Source organism: Rhynchophorus ferrugineus, unplaced genomic scaffold, assembly GCF_030347505.1.
Source record: "Rhynchophorus ferrugineus isolate W39M unplaced genomic scaffold, kcgeb_rfMv2 rfM3, whole genome shotgun sequence".
In the NCBI taxonomy this organism is placed as follows: Eukaryota; Metazoa; Arthropoda; class Insecta; order Coleoptera; family Curculionidae; genus Rhynchophorus; species Rhynchophorus ferrugineus.
Window position 1 is genome coordinate 21,427,617 of NW_027472582.1, and position 23,959 is coordinate 21,451,575.

The 23,959-nt window shown below is 35.6% G+C and overlaps 1 protein-coding gene across 1 annotated transcript in view; it reads left to right on the forward strand.

Annotated features, from left to right (window-relative positions):
- The first annotated feature begins 7,705 nt into the window (after nt 1-7,705).
- LOC143192753 (fatty acyl-CoA reductase wat) overlaps nt 7,706-23,959 on the forward strand; it is an 83,796-nt gene continuing 67,542 nt past the window's right edge. Inside the window, exon 1 of the mRNA XM_076398304.1 lies at nt 7,706-7,750. The gene's annotated coding sequence lies outside the window, so the exon portion shown is untranslated. The remainder of the gene's footprint in view (nt 7,751-23,959) is intronic.

The window sequence follows — 23,959 nt, forward strand, 5'->3', positions numbered from 1 at the left end:
CATATTATATGAAAATGTCTGGAAAAATTATATATTTATATGGCATTAGTTTTATGTATTTAAATAATGCAATTTTATTTGATTACCAAACCAACGAACCAACGAACTAACCAATATGAAACATATGTTATGCTTTAATCGAATGAATCCCTGAATAATGTCAAGCGAGAACGCCACTGTCGACATTCATTTATTTCTTTGCCGTAGCGTCGTCCGTCCGCCGTTACTCTTTTGTTTCTCCCGAACAAAACACAACCTTAACTACCTTTTGTCCAAGTGTCACTTTCTTTTGTTTCTTCGAGCTTCTTCTGTTTTTAAGAGATCGTCGTTTGTCGTAAAAGTTTTACGGTGGAGGTTTTTATCGGGGTTGGATAAAATCGGCGCGGGCGGGAGGAGGAGGGTTAAGAAAAACGGGGTTCTTTATGTAAATTGGGAGATTTCGAATCGGTCGAGGGGAGCGGCACTGGGCACATTTACAGAGTGTGTTTTGGCTTTCAACTATCTCCGGAATAATCTAGGGATATTTCTAGTAAATCCGCGTTTGTGTTCCGAAATATATCGCACAGATAAAATACAAATAAATTAATAATAAATAACCTCCATCCAATAAGTAAACATTAATAAAAAAATTAGTTTTTAAAAAATCTTACGTGCTTTAACAGGAATTATTTTTAACCTATTTCAATATATTAATGCTGATAAATATAAATCATTCGATATCATTTAGCGAATTATTTCTACATCATACTTCATATCCACGCTCATACCGTTCCGCAACCGATTTTTTTCGTTCGTACCGACCCGATTTAACAACCTCAAACTATTCCCACAATTTAAAATTCAGCTTCTTATAATTTCTTAAATAATAAATAAGCTTCTAAAAGACTCGCGGAATCAAAATTAATTTTTATAAATAAATTACATTTTTTGGAGTGTTTCTTATTTTCCCTAAGAACTAAATTTAATGTAATATTAATATTCATGTTATCATATGTCATCAATATATCAAAACCACCACATATTAAAAACCCTAAACCTTAAAACATATTAACTCTTATATTTTAACAAATAACAGACTTTTGTAATAATGTGAAAAAATAAATTAAAAACATAGAACTTAATAGTTAAAATAAGAATTAAATTATATTATTATTCCTCTAAATTGAGTTATTTCTTATAATATTTAATAAATAGGTCAATTATACTGTATTTACTTTTTATTAAAATTATGTGTCAGGATGCTCAAACAATATATAACTGAATGCTATATATGTTTAGATTATTTCTATATTTGATAAAATACAATTTACGGATACAGCAGGAAATGGGTGTTACGCTAAAAAAAGTAATCGCATTAGTAAGATATTTAAAAACTAACATTTTTTTATGATTTAATTATGACTTTGTTACTAGTCTTTATGATAACTTAAATCTAGATATATAGGAGGACCCATCGGCCCTATCTCAGTCTCTGGTGAAATAATGTTTATACATGTCACTGCTGTATTTTTTATTATATGCACCTCACTACACAAGATCAGATGGTTTGATTCTTTTGAGTCTGAGTCCTGTTCTGGTGGTATCCAAGAGCTGTAATTCTTCAACATTCTCATGAGAATGGAGTCTTTCCTCATGGCCTCTTGCAATACTCTTGATTTCTTCACTGACAATGATATGACGTGACACAATACCTCTCAGGACTTTGTTCTGAAAAATTTGTATTTTATTTATGTTACTCTTTGCAAAACATCCCCATAATTGAACTCCATATGTCCATATAAGTTTCTGTATTTGCTTATATAATAGCAATTTATTATATACAGATAATTGTAATTTTCTCCCAATTAGCCAGAACATTTTCCTATATTTCAATTTCGGTTTTTTTTTCTTTTCTTCATATCATGTTCCTTCCAGCGAAGACTTGCATCAAGATTCATTCCGAGATATTTAGCGTTGTTGCTATATGGAATGAGAGTATTATTTAATGTTATTGGTTCTTGAACGGTCTCTTTATATATAAACTGCACATGTACGGATTTACTTTCATTAATTCTTATTTTCCAAGCTTGTGTCCAATTATTTTTATTGTCAGTTGCCTGTTGCATTATGAAAAATATAGTAATCGAAAATATATTTCATGATTATATTTAAAATATTCTATTCTTTTAAACACAACAATTTCTAATAATTATTCCATTACACACTAATAATAAACTGAAAAGATAAGAGTGAATTAAGAATCTAAGTCAAATATTTATTAAATATAGTATTAAAACTGAAATGCAAACTATGACATAAAATACATTCGTATACACATATACACAAAATACGTATACGAAAACGTTATAAACATTAACTAAAAACATAAGTAAAGTCATATTAGTAAGTCGGATATGCGATGACATACGATTTTCCTTATAATATGTATTTACATGTATATGCAAAAAAATATGTATTTACTTAAAAGCTTTCACAAAGAAATAATTATCAATATCCATAACATTATTGAATAAAGTAAATGAATTAATGCTGCATATTGAAATAGGATAATAATAAGGTAATAATATGCAAATCATGTTTTTTTTTTAAATTTTTCTTAAATGGATATTACGATTAATTAAAGATTATTTCTTAGTAAATAATAGAAACATATGGTAAATTTAAATTGATAGTCCATGGTGAACTTCGCGTTTATATTATTCTTTTGTTACGTAGCAAAATAATGGCATGTTCTAATAGAATACGTTACTTTTTACTAACTAGACATTATTTGGACTGGACCTACAAACTGGACCAGTTCCGTGCTAGCTCTCGAAGAGAACGGTCGTGTCCGGTCCGCCGAACCTACCTGCGCTTCCGAGAATTACCCGAAACTTTCCCTAAGACGGTCGACCCGTTATCACGTTTCACCAGTGCCTACGTAAAAAAAAAAAAGCGTCTGTAAGCGCCGAAAAGGCGTTTTTACAGACAAGGCAATGGCGTCATGTACGTCAGAGCCGACGTCGCCTCCTGAACATAATCCCAGTGTTTCAAATTCAAATGGACCATCTTCAGAAGACAGCCGAGAAGTGCTTATAACGGAATTGAGAAAACAGAACGAAGACCTGCGAAAGCAGATAGCTGACCTTAAAACGTTCGCAAAAGCCCAAACAGACGCCCTGAACAAACAGACGGAAAAGCTGGAAAAGAGCGAAAAGGCTTCCGAAGAGCTCAAGGAAGAAATAAAAACTCTCACAGCTACGATAACACAATTCATGAAGCATCAAAGAGATGCCATGGAAGTAAAGATTCCCGCTGCCATAGAAATTCAGTCCCAGACACCAGCTAAACCGACACAACACTTAGACCAAACTGAACACTCAGAAGACGGTTTCACCTTGGTGGGAAAAAGGAAAAGAGGGCCCGTCACTCCACCTCAGGAAAGCCAGCTGCCGAAGGCCGGCAACAAGGGAAAACAGGCTCCCAAATCACAACCCAATCCGGTAGCCAAGCCAGCCACTAAATCTACCCAATCGAAAGCCAAGGCTAACGTACAGCGTTCGATTACAAAATTTGCCACCAGACCAGTGCAAAACAAGCCGACCACCAAGACGGCCCCACAGCCAGTACCGAAACAAGTTACCACAAGACCAACCCAAGACCAGCCTGCGCAGGTAAGTAGCCAGGTCACTAAACAAGTCTTAACCTCCACAGCAAAAACAGTGCCAACCGTTTCGGCGACTGTTTCTCAAAGTCCCCCAAAGGAAAAAATTCCGCCTATAGTGCTCCGTGATAAGAAGAGGTTCATGGAGCTCATTAGAATTACTAAGGCACAATCAATAGACATTATAACCCGAAATAAAAAGGACGGCATTTTCTTATTCGTCGCCACAAGCGACAATTACCGTAAACTTACTACCCTGCTCGAGGAAAGGAATTACCCTTACCATTCCTTCTGTCATCCGGAGGAGAGAGCATTCCGGGTAATAATAAAAAACATCCCAGAATCACTCTGCATTGACGAAGTACGTGAACTTCTCTTTGATCAAGGCTTCCATCCCAAATTTGTGCAAAGATGGAAATTAAAATCCGGGACAGAACTACCAATTGTTCAGGTAGTTGTCCCTCGCGAAGAGCGACAGATCATATATATGACCAAATTCGGCGTCATCACAGTGAAGGTCGAGGTCCAGAGAGGAAACGGCCAGCCAGTGCAGTGCTTCAACTGCCAGCTTTTCGGGCACTCCAGCTCATATTGCCGAGCCCCCCCACGGTGCGTCAAATGTGCCGGGCATCACGACACTAGATCCTGTACCAAAATCCCAGAAGCACCTCCAAAGTGCAGCAACTGCGGTGAAACTCATACCGCAAACTTCAGCGGTTGCACCTGCCGTCCTGCTCCAAGAAAACCAAAAATTCCGACCGAAACCAGACCTCCACAAGGTTCTGCATGGAGTAACCAAGGTGGCAGAAAGCTAGCCCAAAAATTAGCCAGCGCTACCCAGCCTGCTCCAACTCAAACTCCTGCTCCAACCAATACACCGGACCTTAACTCCACAATGCAGGCGTTTACTGACCCGCAGGCTTTCCTACAAGTGATCGCCCTGGCTCACCAACTTGCCCGTCTTTTTCCAAATGTCGCCGCCTAAGCGGCAACACTTACCTGTCTCTATAACTTTCAGCAGCCTTTAACTCTTCGAAATGGCTGTTCCGAAATCTCTTATACTGATGACATGGAATGCAAATAGCTTACGCGGAAAGCAAGCGGAATTGGAGGACGTCATAACATTCTATGACGTCGACATCGTGCTCATCCAGGAAACTTTCCTGAAACCTTCGCATCGTCTCTCTTTCGAACACTTTTTTTGTCTACAGAAACGATAGAACTCCGGGTCGAGGCGGTGGAACCGCCATTCTCGTCAGAAAAGGAGTCAAACACGAGCTCCTTCCATCGTTATCAGTAAACAACTTCGAAACAACCTCCATTAAAATCGATATCCAAGAACGTCCCTTCGTGATTACATCCCTGTACAGGAAATCTTCTGCATTCAACTATGCCGAATACCGATCACTCGTCGAAGGAAAATTTCCGAAAATAATAGGTGGCGACTTCAACGCCCACCACCCCACCTGGGGGTGTTCCAGAGCGAATCCCGCAGGTAACGCCATCGTAGCTCTAAGTGCAGATCTGGGCTACGGTCTTGCCTTGCCAGATGAACCCACCCATCACCCTAGTACAGTCTCTCAAGGCGCAGCAAGAATCCTTGATTTCTTTATTCTTCAAGACGTAAATCGCGATTCCGAAGTTCGAGTCCTTGACGAACTAGATTCTGATCATCGTCCGATCCTTCTCAAACTCGGAAACTGCGCCACCACTCAAGTCCCACTAACAAGATTCAGGAAAAAAACCGACTGGAAAAACTACCAATCTCTTCTCCTGAAATCCGATCCAATTCCGAAAATTAACACACCAGAACACCTCGAGGAAGCCGTACTCAAGCTAACTCGCGATATTCAGTCTGCTCACGAATCTTCCACAGTCAAAATTTCATCACAACCCCAGCCGTGGAAAAACAATCTTCCCGCTTCTCTTAAACGTGAAATTCGCATCAAAAACGGTTTATGCAGATTAGCTCGATTCACCCTTGATGCTGCAGACAAAAGGGAGGCGAACAGAGCATGCAAGAGGGTAAGGGCGGCCGTCTCGACTTGGCGAGCAATGAAATGGAACTCATTTCTCGCGGACCAAAGGCTGGATGGCCCCCCTTCCTTCTGGCGTGTCTCCAAATGCCTCGTGGGGAAGACGCACAATGTCATCCCTCCCCTGAAGTCAGCGGTTACAGGAAATTTTGCAGTCACTGACCAAGAAAAAGTCGAGCTCCTTGCAGAGACCTACGAAGCTCAAATGAAATGCCTCCCACCCGCACAGAACACTAAAACTAAAGACATTGACACTGTCATCAACGAATCCAACTCCGTCAAAAGACCAGTAACCCCCGCCTTTCTTCTCAACCATTTTGTATCTCCAAAGTCTCTACAGACTATGATCGGCAAACTTCAAACCAAAAAATCTCCAGGTTTCGATGGAATATCGATTACACAGTTAAAAAAGCTCCCGCATAAGCAACTCGCAGAACTGGCAAACATTATTAACTCCATCATGAGACTGCAACACTTCCCGGCGTCTTGGAAACACGCACATATAGCGGTTATACCCAAGAAAGGAGCAAAATCATCTCCATCTGATTACAGGCCTATCAGCCTTCTCAGCGCCATTTCGAAGCTTGCCGAGAGGGCAATACTCTACGCTCTCAACTCTTTCACAAAGGAAAACAACATCATTCCAGATGAACAATTCGGCTTTCGCGCTCACCACTCATCCGTCCATCAAGCTTCCCGTCTGGCTGCACACATCCATCATGCTCTTGACCAACGTAAAAAGCTTGGAGCAGTTCTTCTGGACCTAACCAAAGCCTTCGACAAGGTCTGGCACGACGGATTGTTCGCAAAGTGCGTGCGGTTAGGCCTCCCAGAAGACCTAACCGCTCTCATCAAGTCCTATCTCTCGGACAGATCTTTCCAGGTCAAGATCAGGGCGTCACTTTCCAGTCGTAAACAAATCGATGCTGGCGTACCTCAAGGTTCCCCGCTGGCCCCAGCCTTATTTAATCTCTTTATTTCAGATATGCCGAGAAAAGAGCATATTGACGTCGCCTTTTACGCTGACGACACTGCTTTCTTCACGGCCGCCAGGTTCGAAGTTACAATTCATGAGCGTTTACAGAAGCAGCTCGATCATGCGGTCAAGTGGTTCAAATTCTGGAGGTTGCAAATCAACCCCCTGAAAACCCAGGCCATCATTTTCCACAAGAAGCGTTACGCACTGCGCGTCTCGCAACTTAAGATCGACACCGCAATAATTCCATGGCTGGATAACGTCACGTACCTAGGTCTTCACTTCGACCGGCGGTTCGGTTGGCATTCCCAAATCCAGAAAGCAATCCAAAAAGGTTCGGGGATAGCAAACCTGCTATCTCCTCTGATCTGCCCTTCTAGCAGGCTTCCCATCTCCATCAAATGCTTATTTTACAAGATGTTAATTCGGTCCGTACTCCTCTACGGATCTAATGTCTACTTCAAGTTTGTTACACCCAACCAGGTCAAACGGCTTCAAGTTTTCCAAAATAAGCTCCTCAGGAGAATATTAAACGCTCCATGGTTTGTCAGAAATAATCAAATCCATAGGGAAACTGACACTCCAGAAATCAAGCACTTCATATCTCAATCATTCCACAAACAACAACTCAGCTCAAGTTCTTCTGAAAACGCGCTTGTTCGCGAGCTGGTCGACATGCTGGGAGCTTAGCACCGCGTCACCGCTAAGCTCTCCCCCTTTTCCAGGCTGAAACGACCTCATCCGTCGCTACAGTCATAACTTTTGCCCCCATACAACAGTACCCAGTTGTGTGTTAACTCAGGTTCGCGAATCAATAGAATCGCCGGGCTCTCGTGCCCAATAACGGCTGCCCGATCAGCGGGTGCCATATCCCCAAATTTAATGCAGTAGCAGTAGTGATCCACAGGGGTCAACTGTGAGGCGGTTTCGGTTTAGTGTATTGGTAAGCCCAGAGGCAGTCCCACATAACCCGGTCCAACTTGTCACTCCAGGGCAAGTCTCCGCGACCAGGTATGCGTCATGCATTCCACCGCCTGGTTTTTAGGCCAGAACAAAAAAAAAAAAAAAAAAAAAAACAAACTGGACCTAAAGTGGGCTCCGAACTACGGTCCTAGGCATTAAATCTACTAACAAACTTAGAGACCATCCTAAGAGATATCTGATCTAACCGATCCCAGTTCCTGCCATGGCTGGAATCACAATTCCTTGTCGAGTATTATGCTGTTGCCTAAAGACTTTTTTAATTACAAACGCAAACATAAAATTTACAATTACCCTGTGGGATTCCAACCTCACAACTATTTCAACAATAAGAAGACTGCTCTGTCGCCTTAGTGTGTAATTGTCCAATAGATAATAATAAAAAATGTTTTTTTTTAATTTTGCAAACGTATAATCTATAGAGGTATATAATTTAAAAATATATAATAAATAATTCTCAACAAACTAATTGAAGAATAACGTAAAAATAAAATAAAAATTAGAGATTCCATCCATATTCCAAAGAAAAAATAAGCCGTTACAGATTCCCACCGAAATAATGGTTAGGAATAAATTACCGGGAAGTGAACAAGATGTAATATATGGTTGACCACAATGCGAATGCAATTGTCAATATTTTAGGGCAATTAGTAGAGCTGATAGTAGAAAAACTTAACTCAAAATAAAATCAAACTTCTATCAATAGATATACAATGTTGCTTCTTCTGAAATACTAAATAAAAGAACATGATAAAATACAGGTTCTTAACAGGAGTACTGAAAATGTTACAATTTTTATATATATACAATATATATATATATATATATATATATATATATATATATATATATATATATATAAATTATCAGTTACATTTTACATTCTTTGACATTTCTGGTAAACTCAATTTATCGTCTCAGTTTGGCTATATTTTTTTTAATTTCCGTTATTAGCTATAAGAAAAAACTATTCTTTTGTTATTTATTTATGAATTTCATAAAATATTCACAAGAAATTAATAAGTCAGTTAAAATATAACCATAGAATTAGCAAATAATAGACAAATGCGCTGAGCGTAATCTGTTATAAATAGCACAAAATGGAGCATGCGCAAATAGTAAATCGTCATTGTTGGTAGTGCAGTTTCATGTATACTAATAATATGTGCTTCTATAATAAACAAATATTTTTTATTAATTAATCGAGAGAATTGTCTTACTATATTGTTATACTTACATGAACCTCATAAAATATTTAAAATATTTAAAATAATTTCATGGTATTTATATAGCCAAGCTGCGCTTATGACTTTTTCCGTTAGCGATTGTGACTCCTTCACCTCGGCCATCGAATTAAATCGACATCGCGAAATGCGAAAATTGCCATTAAGGTCCTGGAGGGAAGTTTTTCTTGCCGCGAGCCAGCTCCGGAGTTAAAATAAGAAAAGCTTTTTAATATTCCGTCTCGATATTTCGAGAAAATCAATAAAAACAAGGATCCCATTAATTTTTTGCCCCCCATCTCGAGACGAGATGGAAACGGGGCAATTTTTTAAGCTGCTTGATTAAAATTTCAAGGCGATAACAGTTCAGTCTTATTATTAGTTATTCATTTCGTTCGGTTTTTGACAAATGAACAAATTCTTTTTATAGAATTAATATAATCAGGTCAGAAAAATATCAGGTACAATAGCATTGTATAATATATTGGAACTAATAACACTGTTAGGTATATGAGTCAATTTTCTTATTGCCAGAGTCCATTATATATATATATATATATATATATATATATATATATATATATATATATATATATATATATATGAGAAAGAGTACAAGAAATGTACATATAAAAAATTTATAAAAAATAAATTATGAAATATTTGAGCTATTACCCTCTCATTCTAATCTGTTTAAACTTTAACGGATAAAAATCGAAACATAATATGGCATGGTCGTAAATTTATGTTTGTTATTGTACAAGGAAAATTATCCCAGTCACGCCAATAACTAGGCTGTGTAAGACCGGATGTCTTCTGCAGTAGTAGGCTTAATGCCGAGGACCCTGGTTCGGAGCCCACGTTAAACTATAGGTCCAGTCCAGATAAACCCTCATTAGTAACTGGAGACTTTAAAATATATTTAAAAAATAATGTACTGTCAGTATAAAACAAATATAAACTAAAACATTTAGATAACAAACGACAAAAATAATAATAATATACATATAATATTATTCTATGATAACTGTATGATTTAACACGTAACATAGACTAGATCATTATGTTAAAAGTCATTTTAATTCACAACACATCTGAACTACGCTCACTGTATGACGTTTTAACTATATGCGATCCATCAATACAATTCTTAATCGGACAGTGTATATTACCAATGATTACCAAAGAAGTCTTTGAGTCAGATTACAGTCATGTCAGAGATACAGTCTCTGAGCTGATGAAAACATATACAAGAGAACAGACTCAGAACAGTACAATTAAATTTTGAAGCAGAAGAATTCATTGTAGATATCTAACGACTGCTCGGAATAATAATTTAGAAATTAACAGTACAATTAAAAGAATTAATTGTAAGAAAAAAAGGGCAACAAAATAGAACACTTCAAAATAAAAATATTTTACAGAATATAACCCAAAGGTTGAAAGGAATGTACTGGAAATTAATAACAAATCTATAAATAACAGGCTGCAAAATGTAACACATGACAAGGATCCTGATTATTTGATCTGGAAAAACACCAAAAATCTAAAAGGATCATGTCTACACAATCCAGGTATAAGCGACCTATGTCAGAAATGGGCTATGTGGAAATTGGGCACGCAGAAATCAACAAAAAGCGGAAGCATTTGCTGGCCATCTAGAAAACATTTTCAAACCAAACGAAGGTGATAATGAGTATTATTTCCCGAACATAGAAAGTGAACTTTCGACCATTCAATTAGTTACACCAAACGAAGTAACCAAACGCTATGATTTAATAACAGGACAATTGCTGCAAAAACAACTAGAAAGAGAATTATACTTACTTATACTTAATCAACGTAACATTTCGATTAAAACATATTGGAAATAGCTGAAATCCATGATCCTTCATGAAAACCTTAAAAACCAGCAAATAAAATAAAAGCCTATAGACTTATCTCACTGTTACCAATAATATCTAAGGTATTTGAACATCTCCTGTTAAAAATAATAAAACCCACTATAAAAAAAATAGTACCTACACATCAAGGATTATTAACGCAGTGATATAAAGTTGACCAGATACTATTGAAGGAGCCTAAGGTAGAAGGTTATGTTCAGCTATATTCTTAGATGTAGCACAAAGCTTCAATAAAATATGGCATAACGGCCTTGTTCATAAGCTACAAATACAATACAATACAAATTGTCCAGAAAAAAGTCCTGGGAAGTGTTGTAGCTGCACTCAGATACTACAGAACTGACTACTTCTTCGAGACCTTCAGACACCGACTGTCAATCAGGAAATTAATATAATCGCCAGAACACATGAGGAGAGACTACATTCTCAAGTCACTATCAAAATCATACAACTCTTATATAACACCAGAACAAAAAATTTTCAAAATAAGAAATCCAATTCATATTCTGTAGGTAGTTTAGTGAGGTCTATTTAATACAGTGTTAATACATAAACACGGTTAAAGACACAGATAGGGCCGACCAGTCTTCCTAGATATATACCTAGATTTAAGTAGTTGAAAAGATAAATTTTAGGTTAGTCTGCAACGACTAGAAACAATATAATGTTTGTTTAATTCACCACTGTTGTAGTTAGTTATGTTACATATTACCCACATGAAGGAGAAGCTTCACTCAAAAATTGTGTTAGTTGTACGATTTTAGTAGCAATATAGACGACAAATAAATTGAAATACTGTAAGAAAAGTTCGTGAAAAGACCTTACATAACAATAAAAATTGAAATAACATTTCTTAAATATGGTAGACCATTCAGTGAATAAATAAATTAAGTCAAATGACCTTGGAATAGAATTCTAAATCTAATAACGTGTATATTCAAAGACCTTATTATTCACATACCAAACTCAATATTTTCAAATTAGCCGTTTTTATTTCTTTCGGTGTTCAATAATCCTTATGAATTTGTACCATTATATGGGCGTTCGGTTTTCCGTTGCCATCTTCACTCCTCCCGCCCTCCGACAAACCCTTTTTGTACGATTAATTTCTTTACTTTGCTTTTAAAATGCCATTAATTCCCCGAAGAATTAGACCAAATTACGAATCGTTTTCGGACGGCTCGGAGACGGAAAACTTTTTTTCCTCTCCGAGAAAGATTTGCGTCAAAATTAGATTCGAGTTTTTGTCTGGGGAACCTTTTATGCTAATAGCGTGTCGTAGTTTTAATCAGACTGACGAGTGAGCGCGAGTCTTTAGCCATAATACTAAATAGTTACTTATATTAATTCAACGCGTAGAACATGTCAATTGTTGAAATTTTGTTTGATTCATTTAAAAGGATTTCTTATACATAAGCCTTTTCCATATTATGTATCCGATATGTTATTATAATTATTTATTAAACGTGATAATTGCTGGCTTAGTAGACGCAATTTTTACGGTGACAAGGCTCTTGTGGGTGCTATAATCCTGTGTTCGAATCTCCTAGAGCATAGGTGTACTTTATGTTTGTAATTGTAAGTATAAATATCTTTAGGCAGCAGTATACAAAATGCCAGAAAGAGTGACATCTTAGTTGCACCAGTAACCAGGCTGTGGGTGTCTTGCCGGATTGTGTCTAAAGTTCGCCACTGGTGAGGCGGTAGGCTTAACGGTCGGTAAACATTAAACAACAATTCAAGCTCTAATAAAATCTAGTTGGTAAAGTGGAAACTTTTACATACAATAAAATCAATGGTAATAAATGCCTATAAACTTGATAAATTAATTTATTTCAATCGTAGAAAAGTGTTACTATCATTATAGTAATTATTACTCTGTTAAGTAAGTCTCTTTTTTAACAACGAGGACATTATCTGGACAAGACCTACTGCTTAATGTGGGCTCCGAACCACGGTCCTCAGCATTAAGCCTACCGACTGACGAGTGACCAACTTAGAAATCATCCCAGAAGATCCCTTGTCGGATTTTGCACACTTGACCATGCCCGAGCAGTATTCGAACCCGCGACTATCGCAACACTAGGTGAACTGTCCTGTCGCCTTTACCACTGCGCCAACCAAGCCGGTTTTCACCAATTTTGATTTTGCAATATTTGTGAAATAATAAAAATAATTGTGAAAAGAAATAGTAGAAAAAATTCCAAATATAAAAAATTTTCCCACACAAAAAGTCACTGTTGCTGTTACAAACAAACGATATATTTGTTTATTTGTGTATGCGTTCGGAAACGTACTTTGTTACCAAAAATATTGAATCCTATCAAGAGTATTTTATGGTAAGGCATACTTTGTAAATGTGTTTCAAAATTATTACTATTTAATCAATAATTTAGTACGCGACAACTTTCTTTGTTTTTATGATCAACAATGAAAAAGAGATGAATTTGGTCGTTGAAGTTAAGCAAATATGCGTACAGACGATCACGTACTAACAGCACTGACAACAGCGACAGACAAAAAAATAGGTCGCGTTGGTATGTCGCAAATTCATTCGAGAGTTACCAGAAATGAACTGGATAAGATTAGCGACACAACAGACGCAGTGTTTTTGTGATCTAGGATCGTGCAGTATTCCACTATAGTCTGGAAATAGAATTTGGTGGCAACAACTCATTGCTAGATCCATTATGCTCATTAGTTTCTTGGATAGGTGATGATTCTAACAACTTCTTAGAAAAAGATTCAAATATGTAGTAGTTGTTTTCAAATAACGTTGTTTGACGCTATGCATATAGTACAGACCAATTTCACGCCAACTTTCAAAATATTATATCATAAAGGTTTCTTGGTAACATTCAAATTTGTATCAGAAATAAGTTAACAAAATCAATTACAAAATGTATCACTTACAAGAAGCTTTATTACCAGTACCTGTTGCATATCATCAATTGTTACAAATTTATTTAATTGGCAATCTAGATGCTGAAATTAATAGGAGTTGTACTGTTGAATGATCAATATAGCATTGGATCGGATGCAATCTGGCTGCCCTAATATTATAATCGGCCCTGCTAGTGAGTACATGAGAACATTTAATAAACCATCGGACAATCGACGAGATGTCTATTGTTATTGTTGAAGAAAATGTATAAGATAGGTGTAAGTGATACGAAGTTCACCAGGCCATCCAATTCATACTAAATAGAGAATAAGTTTAATAAAGATTATCGGAACATAAGGTATACATAATATTCTGAATTTTTCCAGCATTCCGTTACAAACCACTAGAATGATTCTATTATCTGTGCTACTTAACTCATGTCAAAATCTTTATAGTAACTCTCAATATTTCGTATTCAAGTGGTTTCGTAAAAACTGATATTGCTCCTACCCCAAAATGATTTACCACCTGTCAAAAAAAAGAATGGTTGTGGCTATAACCAGCCAGACTAATAATGATTTTTATCGCCTAGATGGTTTGATATGTTCAGTCTCAAGATTTGATTTTCATATAATTAACTCAAAAATAGATATATCTCCTTTTAAAATTTACATGGTAAAACGGGTAGCGATTTCAATAATGTTTTTCTGAATCACAAATAATCTTTCAGAACAAAGTCCTGACAGGTATTATGGGCGCACCCAAATACTATAGGACTGATTACCTACATATAGACCTTCAGATACCCACAGCCAGTCAAGAAATCAAGAGGATTTCAAGGGGACATGAGGAAAGACTCCATTCTCATGAGAATTTTGAAATATAGCTTTTGGATACCACGGGAACGGAAAAAATATACAGCAGTGACATGTATAAACATTATTTCACCAGAGACTTAGATAGAGCCGATGGGTCCTCCTAGAGACGGAAACGACTAGTAACAATGTAACAATTAAATAATAAAAAAAACTAATCTTGTAGTAACATGAGTTTACACATCAGAACACAAACACAATTTTTGATTTTGAAAGAAATGAAGACATTATTTCCACTATGAACTGATAGTTGATTGCAAGTAATGTCACTTTAACCATAAAAACTCACCATGAATGCAATAATAAAATTACTCAATAAGTTCACGGTACATATTTGTACATAATATACATAATATATAATAATAGATGAGTATGAAATTAAATTAAATATCCTTTACAATAATATGTTATAATTACATGAAATAAGTGAATGTAAAAAATACGGTCTTGTCGAAGGTATTGCTGGTTTAGTATATAACATGACTAAATAATGTTTATCGTTATCCATCAACTCTAGTTAATAAATCATCGAATCCACCACCAAATGTCTACCGTAAATCTGCAACTGTGCCGATTTTTTCATTTATGGTTATTAAAAAATCGATCTTCACTCATAAATTCTCAAATCACATATAATGCTGTCATAAGTTCTTCATATGTTTGACTTGGATCTCACAGACGAATCTTCAATTCTAATTTAAATCTTCAATATAATACTCAGTTTCACGAGTACATTTTATTATTTGCTAAGGATTTCCACATTTAATTAGACAATTTTCTATACTTGATTGAATATATATATATATATATATATATATATATATATATATATATATATATATATATATATATATATATATATATATATTCAGTCATATTCATTCTATATTCTGCTATGATATACTGTTGTTGCAGCAAATGGTACTTGAATAGTCTCATATCTAATGAATAGATTTTATGTTAGAGAACTTCCCCTCCTAGGTTATATGACGTTAAGGAAAACATTAATGAATATATATGAATATAGATTTATATGCAAGAAATCTAAAAACAATTCTCAAAAGATATACTCTTACAATGTTAGCACAATTTCTGCATTATATATTTATAACTAATATAACATTGACAGAGTTTTATCACCAAAAAAATCTAAAAATTTGAAATGTAATTTTCAGATTTCTATTGGATGATGTAAGATGTTTTAAATGTATTACTCGTTGGCAATAGTCTCCATACATCATCAATATTCTTACGCAAACTGATGTACGTCTATTGTCATGTAATTATGAAACTGAACCATGAAAGCATTATGACAAATTTTGCGAAGAAATATTTTATAGCTTATACAAAATAATAATTTATAATAAATAATGGATATGTAATTTAGATGCGTATTATGAATATGGAAAACAACATAAAATATTTAATAATGGCTTATTACACTAATTAAGGTTATTAAAATTATATAGTAGGTTCATTAATATTAGTTTTTTTCTTTGCACAAAGTTTAATGATAAAAATATAATTGCATTGTTTATTTCTTTAGAAATGGATTTTTTTAAGAGAGTATATTTAAGAGAGAATTTTTAAGAGAATATTATGTATCTTTTTTATGTCTCCTTTTTACCCACGAGGGCTTATCTGGACTGGACCTACTGTTTTTAACGTGGGCTCCGAACCACGGTCCTCGGCATTAAACCTACCGACTGGCGAGCGACCAACTGAGAAATCATCCCAGAAGACATCCAATCTTACCCAGCCTCGTTACTGGCGTGACTGAGATCATATTCTTTGTCGAATTTTACACACTTCCCTAGGAAAATCAGAAAAATAAATTTATGACCATGCCCAAGCAACTTTTCGATACCATTTTTGTAGTACGATTTGTCCTTTGCTCCAAATAGGCTTCAAATTCGGCTATTTCGGGTTTATTATGCTTGATCATCTGCAAACACTGCTTCGAATCATCAACTCGTCGTTGTTTTTGGTCAAAAATGAGCTCGCGCGGCACCCACTTTACACAGAGCTTTCTCATACCCATATATTCGTGAATGATATGATGTACACGTTCAGTTGATATCTTTAGAGTGGCTGGTATTTCATTCAATTTCAATTTACGGTCATTCGAAATTATTTTGTGGATTTTTTCAAGTTTTCTTCGGTAACAACCTCTTTTGGGCGTCCACTGCGTTCACCGTCTTCGGTGCTCACTTCATCATGTCTAAACTTAGCATACCAATCCTTGATGGTTGATTTTAATGGGGCAGTGTCCGGAAACTCGGCATCAAGCCAAGTTTCTGTTTCAACTGTATTTTTTCCCTTCAAAAACAATATTTTATCAACACACGAAATTGCTTTTTATCCATTTTTTTTTTCATTTCACAATAACAAAAGTTGCTTCACTCAAAATGTTATAATTCACAAACTAATGATCCGACAGCTGTCAAATTTATACGCGCATCTTTTGATAGTTAGGGCTAACTGAAAAATATATGGATTTAATTCTAGTAGCGCCATCTATGTGTCAGGCCGGGAACTTTTCAATTGACCTGTTACAATATAACAGTAGTAATAAATTAATATTATAAGAAGATTCTGTACAAAAAAATACAGAATAAAACACCTGACATTGTATTAAAGATGCCGGAGACATAAATGAGTAAAATCGTTAATTATTGTTAAACTTCCCAAAATACCGCCTTTATAATATCTGCCTTTGTATAGTTTTATGGCGGTAATTTGGTCTCTCCGATATATTATTTGATCATATTTTGCGACGAGAAGATGATTGGCGAATGCAGTATACTTTCGGAGTAGATATGACGAGTTGATATAATCCTCTTTCACTTCTTCAGTCTCTCAATTAAGTTCGTTAAACTCACAGTATGCGATTGATTTGAATTTGAATTCGCGAGGTCAGGATCGAGAAGTCTAGATAGGAAGACCCACATGAAAGATCGCCTTGGTTCACTAAAATTGTTATTAGTGCAAATAAATTAACGCAAGAAAGTATAGCTGAAATTATCAGTTGTGTGCAACCAGGGCAGTCTACTAAGAGAACTTCAAGAATATGCTCAGTGCAAGGTTCTCCATATTCGCCTTAGAACACGACAACACCTTGATTAAATCCTTTCCCATCTACAAACCTCGATAGTAGCCCAACTACGACAATCCCAGTCGTAACCCAGGGTCTCTGTCGTCCGCAAAATACTCACTATCCCGAACCCGAAGCGACATCAGTAAAAAATTTGGTTCTAGCTGGTCATTCAGATCAGAAAAAAAGTCTACTAAGACAGCTATCGAATATGTGGCAAGCGAAGAGAATTAGCTAGATTAGTCCAGCTAGTTTTTTTTTCCTTACCACATTGTTTAACACAATTTCTTTTAATGCCTTACAAATATGTCACGTAGGATACAATTAATATATTCCAGAAATTATTCCTTTTTATTTCTTAGTGCAATGTTTCTATTTTCAATCGGAACACAATATTCTGAAATATTTCCTTGATAAACAAAATATTGCCATTATTTTTAATTAATATTAAAAGCATTTCAGTTTTCTGTACTTTGCAATTTAAAATAGCGACCATTTTTCCGCCTCGTTCATTTGTTTTTTTCCTGTCCCAGCGAAAAAGCCCGCGAAACAATTCCGTACTGTTCTCCAACATTAATTTAAAGCATTCGAGTCCGTTTTCCAAAAGAGAAATATAAATATTCCAGCATCAAAGCAAATCTTTTAAAAGCCTTTTCGCTAATTCTTTATTAGAAGAATACGGAACGCCGTTCCCCGGCGAAGAATGTTTTATTTTGCAAATTTACATCTGGAAAGGCTTTCTGTGTTTTCTGTCCGACAAAAATTTCCCTTCCATCGACTGAGAATGGCGACTAATAAAAAATGTTGAAACTCGCAACGGCGAACGCGAAATGGAAAAGAAAAAAAATTTCGAAAAGAGTCGACAGGATGTCTATCATTATAAATAATTTATGAAAATATTGAGTAGGAACCACCGAAAAAATTTATATAAAAAAATTATAAAAATATATTTTTACTATAAAAATATTTCGGAGTAAGTTTAATTTTTAAGATACTTTAAAGTCTCCTTTTTACCAACGAGGGTTTATCTGGACTGGACCTACTGTTAGACATGGACTCTAAACCACGGGCCTCGACATTAAGCTTGCCAAATGGCGAGTGACTAACTTAGAAATCATCCCAGAAGACATCCGGTCTTGCCCAGCCTGGTTACTGGCGTGACTGGGATCATTTTCCTTATCGGATTTTACACTCTTGCCTAGGACAATAGCAAATATTAAACAATCCCAAACATAAATTTACGACTATCGCAACAGTAGGTGAACCGTCCTGTCGCCTTTACCTCTGCGCCAACCAAGTCAAAAGTTTCTTGTTTTGCAAATTCACAGTTTTACGGTGAGAAACCTTATTATTTTTATTGTATTGGTTATTAGTATAGGCCTATAAATTAGTTGTAACGTTTTTCTTTAAATTTGAAGACTTATTATGAATAATCGGTAGAATATATTTTATTAAAAGTATTGTCTATCGAGGGTCGCTCTTTTTTCCTCATGTTTCAAGGAATCTGCGAATTCTATTTCGAAAGAACCATGTATTTTTTAAGACTATCCACGAATCGACCCATTCACAGAAAATGAAGTGCTGCCCAAACAAGCCACGGCTCATATGTCGGAATAAGTAATAATCAGAAGTAACAAGATCTCGCGAATACAGAGAATGGGGTAGCACTTCTCATTTTAATGTTTCCAAGTATGTTTCCACAGATATTGCAACCTGTGGTCGAGCATTGTCATGCTTGTATTTTGATAGTTTCTCGCGGCACCAACGCATTTATTATAGTCGATAGCGATCCCTGTTGATTTTGTACATGATTGATACATGACAAGGTAGTCCCTATGAGTTTTATCGCTTTATATTATGGTAATATGACCACTTTCCATCACCAGTAGCAAGATGATGGAAAAACATTTCCAGTGTTGCCGTTGAAGCAGAATTTCATACATAAATAAACGCCTTTCAATGCCTCTTAACTTCAATTCATATGGTACAAAATATCTAAGCTCTTGGATAATTTCCATATTCCTCAAGCGATAGGAAATGGTTTCTTGCATCACGACTAAAGAATCTGCATATTATTCTTGCCTTTTACATAGATAATTATCGAGTTAAGCTTTAGAATTCTCGTCTTCAAATTTTGTTGACTATGCAGGACGCTCTCTGTCTTTTGTGAGACTTAAAGCATAAGTTGGTAACTGAAATACACGATGTGATTTAAAACATAGTAACATAATATGTTCTAAATTCTTTAAAATTAATTTATAGGCCTCAATATATGTTTATTATATATAATTTATATTCACCAAACATCACTCCTTCCGACAATGACTTAACTCGATCGGTAGTGTGTAAATTTGAATTAAAAATTATAAAGTAAGGGAAAGATAATTTCGATTTTTCCTAATAAGTGGTTTTAACGTGTGTTATTCAAATAAACTATACTCTAGTGTTTTTGGAGATTCCAGAATAGCGCCGTTACCTTTTACTTTTTAATTTTCTATGTTTTACGCAGGAAAATGCAAAGCAGACTCATCAAAAATTGAATATTTATGACGATGAGTGTTGAATCGATATCAGCTACTTCTATACGGCTCGAAGGAGTATGTTGAATTACTTGTTTAATTCGTAAATAACTTCGAGAACGCTGGTTCAATAAGGTCGAAAATAAGTTATTTTTAGAGATGTCAGTGATTCACGAAACTGACATCAATTAGTTCCTCGATATCTTTCTGGATATTTTTTAAAAAAAAAGTAACTATCTTCGACCATACGGAACGATCTTATTTTACAAATTTGACTAATAACTAGTCGTGAATTATCATGAATTGGTCGTCAATGCTTGCGAACTTTTTTTTTCTTGTTCCAAGATGAACAGATAGAACCAAATATTCTTTTGCTGATATCGCTTAGGGTTCGGGATAGTGAAGTGTTTTGCGGGTGACAAAGAGCCTGGGTTTTGACTGGGTTGTCGTAGTTCGGTATCTACCGAGGTTTGTGGATGGTTAGGGATTTTATCAAGGTGATGTCTTGTTCTAAGGCGCCTAGGAAAAACTTTAACCTGAGCATGTTCGTGAAACTCTTCCACGAACGGGATGCCTGATTCCAGGTGAGTGTTGACGTTCCTCATAAAGCATGGGGCGTTGAGCAACGCGCGGACTTTTTTGGATTGGAACACTTGGAGTACTTCAAGTTGTCTCTCAGAGGTACCACACCTGTGCTCCGTAGAGGCAGACTGGACGGACTAGCATTTAATACAGAGTCGCTTTCTGGGAGATTGGGAATTTACTTTTCCTGCAGACGAGTGGAAAGGGTACACTATACACGCCACTGCCTTTGCAGATAGCGTGCTAGATTTGGGCTGACCATTGGAACCAAGTTTGCTCGGGTTAATCTGCAACCGCCAGAATTTGTACAACGCAATCGCCTGGTTTACTTGGACTTGAAGTCTGTCGCGAATAGCGTCGTAACCGGTTGTGGAGAAGGCTGTATAATCTGCATAAAATGCTGTGTCGGAATGTTTGTATAGTGGGAAATCAGCCATGTAAAGGTTGAACAAGGCAAGGACTAGTGGAGCACCTTGTGGGACTCCTGCGGAAATCTGTTTTCGAGAGGAGACTGCGTCACCGATCCTCACTTGAAAGGAGCTACCGTCCAAGTATGAATCTATCAAGGAGATTAGGTCATTCGGTAGACCAAGGTTGCGCTTTGAATATTACACAGTGGTACCATACTTGATTGAAAGCTTTGGAAACATCTAAAAAGATGGCTCCAGTTTTTCGACCTTTTCTTAATGCCTGGTGGATTGTTGCTTTGACGCAAGCAACTTGATGAAGGCCTGAATGTTTGTTGATTATGTGGTGTGCGTCTGTGAAACTGTTTAAAGCGCGTAATATCGTTTTTACGGCAAGTTTGAAAATTGCACTAATCAGGCTGATGAGCCTGTAGTCAGATGGACTGGTCTGATGCGAATTATTAGGAGAAACAAAAAGTCGATCACATCAAAAAATAATGTGTGAAAGAGATGTAAAGACCTTATTAACGTCAAGAAAGTAATGCTAAGTGTTTGGTAGAATTGGGAAAGATATGTTCATCAAAACAACTTCAATCAACAATTAACATAACTGCAGGTTTTGCCAAAAAGCAAATATCAAAACGGCACATATATCATATGTATGATATCATCAAGCTCCTATAAATAAAATTGATTTTTCCTGGAGTCATTATTACAATATGTAAACAATTATAATCATGTTGAAAGCATCTTTATCGCCACTTTCGTTTTTGTGTAGAGGCATTTTTTGTCTGTAAGATACATAACATATTAAACCAGTAAATTATATTAAACTAAGCGATGAATTCAAAACACCGTGGATATTTCGAATATTTCTTAACTGTTATAATCGGAATTTATCGGATATGCTTAGGGTATTTCCAGTGTCCTATTTCCAGAAGGAGTTCCTATTTGATTAATTACATATAGCATTCAAGTGGTCGAAACAGTCATTAATGATAAATTGAGCAATTACAACACAATAATACTCAACCACAGTTTGTTAATTCAGTAACTATATTTGAAACTGTCTCTTAAATATCCTACTTGCCAATCATAATTACTAAAAATAATTCTTTATAACTACCACTAGTTCTGTGTTTGTTAATTGATTAATTTTATATTATGAGCTTACAAAGGAAGCTCTTGTCACATTAATTTTAAAAAATTCTGACAATAACTAATAACATTTCAAAATACTCAAGTGGAAAGATCATAGTATAAAAAACTTGCAGACTTAAATATGAGGTTCAACAATAGTGCTGTTGTTGCTTGAAAAACAATCCACAATAAACCGTTATGATACAAGCATATATTAAAACCAATAAGTACTACAGCTGCACCAAAACAGTGATATTATCTGGACGTTGAAAACATCAAAACTTTTTAAACTAATATAATTATTTGTGAAAACGATGCGTATTTTAAAAATAAGTAACAGCCGGCTTGGTGGCGCAATGGTAAAGGCCGTAGGACGGTCATCTTACTGTTGCGAAAGCCGCGGGTTTGAATCCTGCTGGGGCACGCTCGCAAATTTATGTTTGTGATTATTTAAAATTTGTGATTGTTCTAAGTAACAGTGTAAACTCCGACAAGGAAAATGATCCCAGTCACGCCAGTAACCAGGCTGGGTAAGACCAAATGTCTTCTGGAATGATTTCTCTAAAGTTGGTCACTCGACAGCCGGTAGGCCGGTAGGTAAACTTTAGGTCCAGTCCAGATAAACCATACTTGGTGAAAGGAGACTTAAAAAATATTTATATATATATATATATATATATATATATATATATATATATATATATATATATAAACAATATGAAGAAAAATTACTAAATAATTGTTATTAACAATCAGCTGTAGTAATGTGTGCCATAAAAAAATTATTATATATTATTAGTAACTAAAAATACTTAAAAGATTATAAAATAGTTGAATTCATCATTGATATTCTCCGTTAATTCATGAGATAGTAAAATAATATACTAAATTTTAATAAATTCTAACAGAGAAAATGCATATAAAAACCAATACAGATACATTATTTATAACATGTACCTGGATACGTCAAAACAGTAACAAAAACAAAAGTTTCCATTTAACAAATCAAAACATCGAAGATTGAAGGACGCCTTCCCACTAGAAACGAGTCCGTCGCCCGCGAAACGTCAGACAGAAGTAATTCCATAATTTAAAAACCGTCACGTCAGCCATATTTATCGATTTGCGAAGGGCATCATCCATTTTAAATCAGCTACAACCCTTTTCATTTTTTGGCCGGCTCCTCGCAGCCCTTGTTTAATAAGAGACTGCCACCCCCCATTTTTGATCAATTGCCGAATTTCTTTACGGGGAGAGGGCGAAGGCTTCCGACTTTTTGAAGCGTCTGCACAAATCTTTCCCGCTTCAATGAGTTTCTTAATTAAAGAGTTTGATTTTTGATAATTAATATAATCATCATCGTAGCCTGTGTTGTCCATTGCCGAGGACTGTTCTTGTTTTGTAGTCAGATTTTATGATTTTTTTCGAACAAACTTTAATTTACCTTATATATGAATTCTGTTGATTTACTTTTCAAAAATTCTTTAAAGCCATCGTTTACAATATACTAAAATATATTTAAAATACTAAAATACGAATAAATATAATATACTAAACTAATAAGTATTTTCGGAAGACCATTATCTATAAGACACTTTTTTGTTATATTTTTGAGGCTCAATTATCCCGACTAGGGCTTATCTAAAGTGGGCCTATTTCTTAACATGGGCTCCGAACCACGGTACTCGGCATTAA